Raw genomic sequence first — 10,463 nt, forward strand, 5'->3', positions numbered from 1 at the left:
AATTTGTACATGAAAGACAACGAAAGTTATAATGTAAAAATTATTACAATTAAATTTACAACTGATATTTAAAATTGTGATGTATAAATTAATCAAGGATATTATGATCATTTCATACATAAAATTGAGAATTAAACAGTGATTAATTGTTATAATTAAATTTAAAATTCAAACCTATTGCAAATTAAATGCTTAAAAATCTTCCATAATTATATCAGAAATAATACTCTTGTAGAACATATATTGGCTAATGTTGCTATGGAAACTGAAACGTTTTTGTTATCAAAATTTTATGATTTCACTAAAATAATAATTTTAAATAGCTCCATGAACACATGAAGGCAGTATATTCGAGAGAATTCTTATGAAATTCAATTTTCTTTAAGTAAAGGTTGGAGGTCAACTCATCCAACTATATATATATTTAATATTTATAAAGACTTTTTTCATTTAGATTTTGAACGTGCAATCTCTCAAACGGAAAGAATTACCTTGCTATTAGATCAAAGGCTGGTCCACAAAATTCAAATATGTTAAAAGTTAGTTTGTTCCAACTCTAAAATTTAATTTATACTTCATGTCTTCTATTTATACGACACTCACCAACTCATTTATAAATAATATAAAGGTTCTCAAGTTAGTCAAACTGATAATAAAGCATACGATATTCCTAAAATTCGGAATTATTATTTCTAGAATATTAATAACAAAGCGCATCTGGTGTAGTGGTATCATAGATAGTACCCTCCCACGGTACTGACCAGGGTTCGATTCCCTGGATGCGCATTTGTATTTGTATTTAAATATTCTTTAACCATCACTTTTATTCGTATAATGAAGAGCACGTTATATATCCCAATATCCAGTGCGCCTCATCTCCAGTCATCAAGTACTGGAGAGGTTCTCCCTTGACTTGTCAACTTTTACCTCTAAAAAAACATTCACTTAATTATATGTATATATGCAGCAGCTAGCTTCTCCCTTTTTATTTAGCATATATATATGTTCATCAGTTCATTACTTTAACTTAGTTTTTGTCTCTTCCAGGGAGTTGCTGGGCCTTCTCAACAGTCGCAGCAGTCGAGGGTATAAACCAGATCCTCACCGGCGAACTCATTTCATTGTCAGAGGAGGAGTTGGTCGACTGCGACGTTAATGGCGCTGACGCAGGATGCAATGGAGGCCTCATGGATTATGCTTTTCAGTATGTCATCAAAAATGGCGGGATCGATACCGAAGATGACTACAAGTATACTGGTTTAGATGGAAAATGCAATTCTGAAAAGGTATATTATATGATTTAGAGGAGAGTTCAAATGTCTTCATTTTTTATTTTGATATTTAAGTTTTAAATTTTAAGTTATTGTATTTCACATGTAGAACATATTTGAAGCCTTTTATGAAAAATTTCGATCCATTGATTTGGATCTGAATTAGAGAGTTTTGTTTATTTAATTAAATTTTGAAGTCATAATTAATATAATTAAAGATTTTGATGTGAGGTGAGGTTTCTATATATATAGGAAAAGAAGAAGGTTGTGAGTATAGATTCATACGAGGATGTGGCAGCAAACAGCGAGAGTGCTCTGAAGAAGGCAGTGGCAAATCAACCAGTCAGTGTTGCAATTGAAGCTTGTGGCCGCGCTTTCCAGTTTTATTCATCGGTCAGTACTACTGTCTTATTAATTAATTTCCTAGCTAGTTTAATTAAATTCATTATCAAGATCAATTTGTTCTTAATTAAATTGTGGGTTCTCCCTAGTCTAGTTTGCCTTAATTTTATCTATATATATTTAATTTCTTTCTTTTTGTTTGTTTTAATATATAGGGAGTTTTTACGGGCTCATGTGGAACCCACCTTGATCACGGTGTTACATCCGTTGGGTATGGAACATCCGACAAGGTTGACTACTGGATCGTGCGTAACTCATGGGGTAGTTCCTGGGGCGAGTCTGGCTACATTCGCATGGAGCGCAACAATGCAGCCTCCCATGGCAAATGCGGCATTGCCATAGAGCCTTCATACCCCATCAAGAAAGTGCACTGGATGATTTGTATCCATATAACTTAACCATCACTTTTATTCGTATAATATTCTTTAAATATTCTCTCTTTTTTATTATTCGTAAATCTGAGTTTAGGTGAGTGGCTTTCATGTTATATCAAAGTTTAGGGAAACATACTAAATAGTATTTTGACGCACATCTCTTATTTGTACATGATGCAAATGCTTATCCTAAATATGAAAATTATTTATCTAAATTTACAAGTATTTATATCAAAGTTTAAATTAAATACTTTTTGAACGTGTAAAATAACAACTTCTGAATTTCAATTCTTAATTACATAACGTATAATAACTACATTTATTATCAAAATAAATATTTAAAAAAATTTATAATTAAATATAGTACTTTGGTTTTTTCAATGCACTAATCAAGTCAAACTATATATATATATATATGGATTTAGTTCTGCATTTTCAAAGTTTAAACATCGATCTCAACTATTCAACATAATCTCCATATGAAAGTGTACTTGAAAATTTAAATTTTAGATTTTTTTTTAGAAAATTTTCTATTTTTTAGATAAATAAAATCACTACTTTTGAATGGGTCAAAATCTTTAAATCAGGTGATAATCTACGTTTTGATTTTAAGATTTTTTTTTAGTTTTTAGATAAATAAAATCACTACTTTTGAATGGGTCAAAATCTTTAAATCAGGTGATAATCTACGTACCTACCTAAAAAAGAGTAAATTATTTAAAAAAAAATATAAAATTTGGTTCGAATTAAGTTCATTTCATATGAAAATCATGTTGAGTGGTTTGAATCGACTAATTAAACTTTAATCTCATTTCTGTCAGAATTATATTTAAAAAAAAAAAAAAAAACGCAAACACCAAATTTAAATTACCATTTATTAATTTATTATGCTTTTCTTCGACCCTCTTCGGATAATTATATACTTGGAGTCTAGACTAACAGTAATCATTATGTTTTGTCTAAAACTATGAACTTTTAAAAAAAAAAAATAGAGTATTTAATATTACAACCAAAAATATACTCACAACAATGATATATAAAAGAAATCATTCATAATGTTACATAAATAAAATAAATAACATCAACCCATGCAAAATAAAAGAGTACAATTAAAATTAAATAAAAATGAAACGTACGTACGGACTATAGAAAATTAAACATAAGGAAAATTTGAACAACCTCGGAACAACAAACTAAAAAGGGGAACTTACAATCATTGAGACTCAAAATCTAACCGTTCGCCTTTACTTGCATTCTTTAGTGTAGTCTCCTTTTATTGTTATGCTAACCAACCCCTGCAATAATTAAGAGAAGAACAGTTAATTGCAATGAAAACAATAGCAAAGTATATATGAGCAGCAATCAAGTAAAGAAATGTTAATTACAACCAAAAAAGTGCATGAGGTCTCACTTTTCTTTACGCACAAATGGGATATGCTTAATCTTCACTAGTACAAAAAACCCCTTCACCGACCCTTAATCACTGACTATTTTAAGCAAAGCATCAGTGTTGCTCACACTACACTGACTCTTTTATTATATAACAGTCAGCGTTGTTGTTCAACACTGACGCTTTATAAACAGTCAGTGTTGGTTATCAACACTGACTGTTTTTCCAAAAAGAGTCAGTGTTGAACACCAACACTGACTATTTTTCAAGCGTCAGTGTTGATTATCAACTCTGACGCTTTAAAAAGAGTCAGTGTTGATACTCAACACTGACTCTTTTGGAAAACAGTCAGTGTTGAGTACCAACACTGACTATTTTTCAAAAGAGTCAGTGTTGAGTACCAACGCTGACTATTTTTTAAAAGAGTCAGTGTTGGTACTCAACACTGACTGTTTTTCAAGCGTCAGTGTTGATTAGCAACTCTAACGCTTTCAAAAGAGTCAGTGTTGGTACTCAACACTGACTCTTTTGAAAAATAGTCAGTGTTGGTACTCAACAGTGACTGTTTTCCAAAAGAGTCAGTGTTGAGTATCAACATTGACTCTTTTTAAAGTGTCAGAGTTGATAATCAACACTGACGCTTGAAAAACAGTCAGTGTTGGTGTTGAAGACTGACTGTTTTTTTTTTTCAAATATCATAATTAAAAATATATTATTTTGTTTTGAACATTTCATTGAACACATGTAATACATGAATTTATTTAATAATATCAAGTTAAAACTTAAAATCTTTCAAGTTTTATAAATACGAATTTAATAATCACAAGATAATACAAGAAGACAGAGAGCATGCTAAAAGAATTACCATTCAAATTGGATTCACTCCAAATGTCGTCCGTGGGTCGATTGGAACCTTTTAAATTAGTAGTACAATTGTTTAATTGTTTAAATTGATTAAGTAGTATGATCTTTCGTATAACATACTAAAATTTAGAGGGAATAGTTAAAATTTGGCGCCAACTGAATAATTGTGGAGGGAGTAGTCAAAATTTGGAGGGAATCTAATAAATTCACACATAGATATGATATTTGGAATGAACTCATCAAAAATTTAGAGGGATGTTTGCAAGTTATGATATATTTACGAATCATGATATTTTTAAAAATAAAATTGAATTTTTCTATTGAAATTATATTCAAAAATTGTTTTATATTTTAGAATGAACAAAATTCTAATCAGATAAGATTTATAAAAAAATCTCAAAAACTAAAAATTGTTTTTTTTTTCTTATCTTTTTTTATTTTAATTTTTTTTCCTTTATATAGAATTAATTTAGACATTCAAAATTAATTTATTTAAATTTAATTGTATCTAAGAAAATTATATGTTAATGTATAATAAATATTTTCTACTCTTTGTACATCTTATATGTCAAATAATACTTATAAATGTCAATTTTATATAATTTTATCATTATTTGTCTCTTGAAATTGAGCCAATAATTTCATACCGTTCATTTTTACGTAATCAATCAACGGTCGATTTGCAATGAAATGAAATTTTATTTTCATTTTATAATTATTCTAAATTCAATTTAATGCAAAATAAGATCAAGAATTTCTTCTTTTGTTTTCCATTTTTTTGTGTGAAAGGTCGTCAATGTTATTATTCTAAATTCAATTTAATTCTAACTTCAAATTTTGCATAAAATTATTCTAATGTTGTACATATATTTATTGCAGAACTTGAAAACTTGGATCCGTTAATTAAGGGCTTAATACTCAACAACAAATATTCATGCATAAAAAATAATGCAAAATAAGATCAAGAATTTCTTGCATAGAAAATAAAGATTGACTATTTAAATTATAAAATTCATATAGAAAAGATGTTGCAAAAACATGTTATTACACTGTCACGTACGTGCCTGTTTCAAGTAAATTTTTATAAAAAAATTTGTTATTAACACTGACTGTTTTTAAGAAAATAGTCAGTGTTGACAGCCAATACTGACTGTTTTTCAAAAAACAGTCAGTATTGCAGCCAACACTGACTGTTTTCCAAAAAACAGTCAGTGTTGCTCCAACACTGACGGTTTCCTAAAACCGTCGGTGATTTTTGCAACACTGACTGTTTTATGTTGAAACCGTCAGTGATTTTTGTGAATTTCATTTGCCGGGTTCGTAACTCAAAATTTTCCCTCAGCGCCAAACAAAAATCTCGATCACTCCAAATCACGCTCCAAATCTCTCGCTCTCTTCAGACCTTCTCTCGCCCAGCCCTAAACACTCGCTGCACCATCCCTACCCATCTCTCTCTCGCTCTCTCGTATCAGATCGGCACCAGGACAAACGCACCATCTCTCTCTCGATCTATCACCAGCAACGCATCAGATCGGCACCAGCACAGCACAGACGCATTCCCGTCAGTCTCAGCTTCACCCCTGCACAGACGCGCCCCGTCGTTTAGCACAGGTCGGCACCAGCGCGCCCCATCGTTTAGCCTCAGCTTCACCTCAGCTCTCTGCCCCGAGCACAAACCCTACCTTGCCTCAGCCTCCCTCGCCCCGAGCACATACCCTACCCCTATCCCGCCTCAGCCTACCCCGCCTCACCTACCCCGCCTCAGCCTACCCCGCCTCACCTACCCCGCCTCAGCCTACCCCGAGCACATGAGTACTAAGCACGCAGTTGTGCTCTTCAACCGATATTCAGCTTCACGTCAACTCTGAGCTTCTCAAGGTAATTAATTTCATTAATTGACAGGGCATGGGGAGAAGAAAGTAATTACAAACACTAATTTGGTCCGATTTCCCATTTTGCCCTTTGGATATTGGTACTGGTTTCATTGGGTCATTGGTACTGTTTTCTTCTAGCCACTGGTACTATTTTTGTTAAGTCTCTGGTACGGCTACTGCTTTGTTAAGTCTCTGGGTTGATTTCGAATCTGGTACTGGTACCAAATCGGTACCAGTGTGCTTTGGTACCAGTGTACTGGTACCAAATCTCTTTGTGAATAGTCCTAACACATAAAAATACCGAGGTCTAAGATTGCAATCATTTTACATATATCTCTTTTTCTCTGATTTGGCAATCTATAACTGTGTACTGGTACCAAATCTATAACTTTGTTTTTGTTTTTTTGACAACATCTTACGATATATATTAGCTTTCATCTAAAGAAAAAAGGGTTCACATTTCATTTATTTGGTTTCTCTGTATTTTCAGGAAGAATATGCACAAACAGCTATGCATGCTACAGATCCTATATCTAGCACCAGAGGAGATTTTTTGTACACCTTCCATTGTAAATGAATATGGTGTGGTTTTTTGTAAATGAATCTGTTATGTTATTAAATTGCATTGTCTTTTGTTTATGTTGTCTACGTTATTTGCATGATATTTTATTTAATGTCAATGAATGTCGTATATTAATATATATGGCTAGCAAAAATATGGAGGCTAGCCTCGATACAAGCAGAACCATGCCAAAATTTTTACGCCAACGTCGACTATTTTTAGGACGTACACTGACTGTTTTTTAACCATCAGTGTAGGGTACCTACAGTCACTAGTACAAATAACCATTCTTTAGCTTGTGATAATTTTAGTGAGTCAATAAAAAAATGTTTGTGGAGAATGAAATTAGAATTACTTTCAGGGATGCAGCACACGTGAAATTAATTAAAAGTGATCTAATTTCAAAAAATGTATTTGCAATTACAAATCAATTGCACCAATGGAGATCGGGGTTGTATGATCAAAATTAATGGAGACACCTATTGGTAATTATGACCCTTCATCGCCCATCAAACGATTCATATCAGCAGATGATGAAATTTATGATTTTTGTACAGCAAATAATATGAATAAATTCCAAAAAAAATATTTCCTACTTTTATACATAACTTGTGACCAAATAATGTTTGTAATTATCAATTTCATATAATTTCATCAATATTTGTTCAAACAAATTGAGCTAATAACTGTGGACTGTTCATTTTCTTATGAATAATCAACGGGTGATCTGCAATCAAATAATTCCTAATTTATTTTAAAATGATCATGTTAGTACCAGGAACCTTAAAAACAAAAAATAATTGGAGTTCCAACAATTGTAAGCTTCCATCCAATGTGTAATGTTTATAGCCTTACGATCTCGTTATATTTCGTCGCTTGGATGGATGTGTGAATGAACATCAAATTAAATCAAACTCACCGACAATGAATTTAATGTAACACTCTTTGATCTGAACGGTTCCGATCAACCAACGGACGACGTTTGTCTTTGTTCCTTCATTATCCCATCCAACAAGAGTTGATGTTCTATTGTCTTTGATGTTTGATATAAGTCCTTGATACAACATGCATGCACAACTATATAATTTAATTTGTCAAAATTATTTAATAATGCAAAAAAAATGTTCTAACATTTTCTTTTGGTATAAAATTTATCAATATCATTTTAAATTATTGTCATTTTAAAAAAATAATAAGGTTGGATTAGTTTATTAATTACTTAAATTTTTTGTCTAAATTAATTTTTTGTCAAAATCACCGACAGCTATAAAAAACAGTCAGTATTGAAATCCAACACTGACTATTTTTTAAAAACAGTCAGTATTAGCAGCCAACACTGACTGTTTAAAGAAAAACAGTCAGTGTTATATCTCAACACTGACTGTTTTGTATAGCCGTCGGTAATTTACATCCAACACTGACTGTTTTGTACAGCCGTCGGTGATTTATATCCGCTCTGAAAATTTCATTTCCCCGTCAATTTGCGCCATTTCTCTTCCTTTATGTCCAAAAATTTTCGTTTCCCTCCTCTATCTCTCTTTTGTGAAAACTCTCTCTTGGTCTCTCTCTCTCTCTCTCTCTCTCTTCAGATAGCCGCCAGACCGCACCATCCCTACCCATCTCTCTCTCGCTCTCTCGCATCAGATCGGCACCATCCCTGACGCACCATCTCTCTCTCGATCTCTCACCAACACAGACGCATCAGATCGGCACCAGCACAGCATAGACGCGCTCCCATTCTCCTCCTCCTCCTCTCCACCGACCATTCTCCTCCTCCTCTTAGGCTACTCTCTTTGTTGCCACCGCCGCCATCAGATCGCCTCTCTCCTCCGCCTCTTCACCCATCGGCGCCTCTCCTCCCATCCTAGCGCGTCCTCCACTCTCCACCGATTCTCTCCCCCGCCTCTTCACCCATTGACGCCTCTTCACCCATCGACGCTGCTAGCTTGATGCTTCTGAGTTCTGATCAATAGTGCCACGAAGCCAAACGTGAGTGTGTTTTCTTTCTTTTTCCACTTCTAAAGCATTTTTTAAATCATAACCTAAAAAGTCAATCCATCTACCTAGGCCGAAATCAACCTTAATAGGCTTGATTCTGGTAAATTATTCACTATGGTTTACCGACCTTAATAGGCTTGATTCTGGTAAATCAACCTTAAAAGTCACTCCATTTTTGACAGTAGATATTTGACACTCTTTACTATAAGCAAATAGCTATTGGAACTGTCAAAGTCAGAGTGGGCTACAACAACAAAATCACCTCCATGGTCCATTGACGGTTGGGGCTTAGGTCAGTTATTATCTCTTATATTTAATTAACTTCATTTAAAAAGTTTTAATTTGGTCCAAAAAGCATTCAGAATTGCATTGTGAAAACTGTAATTACTTTGATCCAAAAATACGATTTTTTATAAAATCTTAACTGATTTGGTTTCATTTTGCTTCAGGTGAATATGCAACGGTTTGGATACTGATATTCATTGGGTACTGGACTGGTACCCCGCGTCAGCCTCCGACACCTGAACTGGTACTGGTTTCATTGGGTACTGGACTGGACTTCCAACACCTAAACTGGACTGCACTTTATACTGGTACTGGCTCTTTTTTGACCTCTTTGATTTGCAATTTGTCTTTTGTTCCTAGTTGTACATTTTCCTTGCCTAATTTGTCCTCGGGTCATAACACTTGATTAAGAAAGTATTCTTATGGACATTATTATCCCTTGGATTGTTGGTTATTTACTTAGTCTTCTATAATGAAACCAAAGCATAATAACCTAATCCGCCCCAGACACCTAAGTCCTTAAAATCAAATCTAATCGCACCTTCTGGGCAATTCTTACCTAATGTGTATATATGTCTACTAATCGGATTTTAACATTGTCAAGAATATTTGAAGAAACTGGAAAAATCCATATTGTTATTTTTTTTTTAACTAAATACAATTTACATGGTTGATTGCACTTATCTCAAGTTGCATCCAAGCATTTGAATATCTTTTTTACTTTAATGCGAGATCTATTTGTTGTTCCTTTTATTTCAATCTTCTCCTTCTCTTGCTTTATTTTCTTCTGCCCTATGATGAGGTATTAATTAATACGAAAATGAGACAGCTATAAGGTAACTTTTATGTAGCGCAAGAACATAGCAGCAAGCTTTGTCTTTTGAGATGCAAGTAGTCTTTTGAGATGCATGCTATAAGCCTCTGTTTTGAAGAAGATTGATCCAACGAGGAAGAGAAGGGTTGAAATGTCGAGTGAAGAGCAAGGTGAGGTTGGAGAAGGCAGCAGCCCTCGAAATCATTGTGGTACCAAATTCTGTTTAATTTGATTTTTTATTTGATAAAACATAGTCATTTGTTCATATAAAAATATTCCAAATAAAAACAAATAAATGCAGTTCGACTAACCAACAAGAGAGCATCAAACAAGAAATTAGAAATCAAGCAAACCGACAATGATTTAATTAATATGAAACCAATTGATGCAAATCTTACCATGGTCTAATCTTAGAAATTAATACGAAAACCATTCAATACCATACTTTTATGTGCTTGCTTTTACTTACATTGACTATTTCAGAGCCCTAAGCAAGAAGGTGATAAAGTGTGTGGATTTTACGTCATGAAACACATGCAAGACCTAGTCACTACGCAATTTGATGTTTTTCCTGAGGTATGTATTTTCCAATTGAACTTGATTTTACTTTTCATATAACTTTGATGAAA

General features: G+C 33.2%; 1 long non-coding RNA gene and 1 other non-coding gene across 2 annotated transcripts; both read left to right on the top strand.

Annotated features, from left to right (window-relative positions):
- Positions 1-711: 711 nt before the first annotated feature.
- TRNAG-CCC (transfer RNA glycine (anticodon CCC)) lies at positions 712-786 on the top strand. The gene has a single exon. It is a non-coding gene; the product is annotated as a tRNA-Gly (tRNA).
- A 7,542-nt stretch (positions 787-8,328) lies between these two features.
- On the top strand, positions 8,329-9,322 carry LOC144554827 (uncharacterized). Its single transcript, XR_013511764.1, has 3 exons — positions 8,329-8,726; positions 8,952-9,027; positions 9,185-9,322. It is a non-coding gene; the product is annotated as an uncharacterized LOC144554827 (long non-coding RNA).
- The last annotated feature ends 1,141 nt before the right edge of the window (positions 9,323-10,463 follow it).

The sequence above is a fragment of the Carex rostrata genome, chromosome 5 (assembly GCF_964058835.1).
Source record: "Carex rostrata chromosome 5, lpCarRost1.2, whole genome shotgun sequence".
Taxonomy (NCBI): domain Eukaryota; kingdom Viridiplantae; phylum Streptophyta; class Magnoliopsida; order Poales; family Cyperaceae; genus Carex; species Carex rostrata.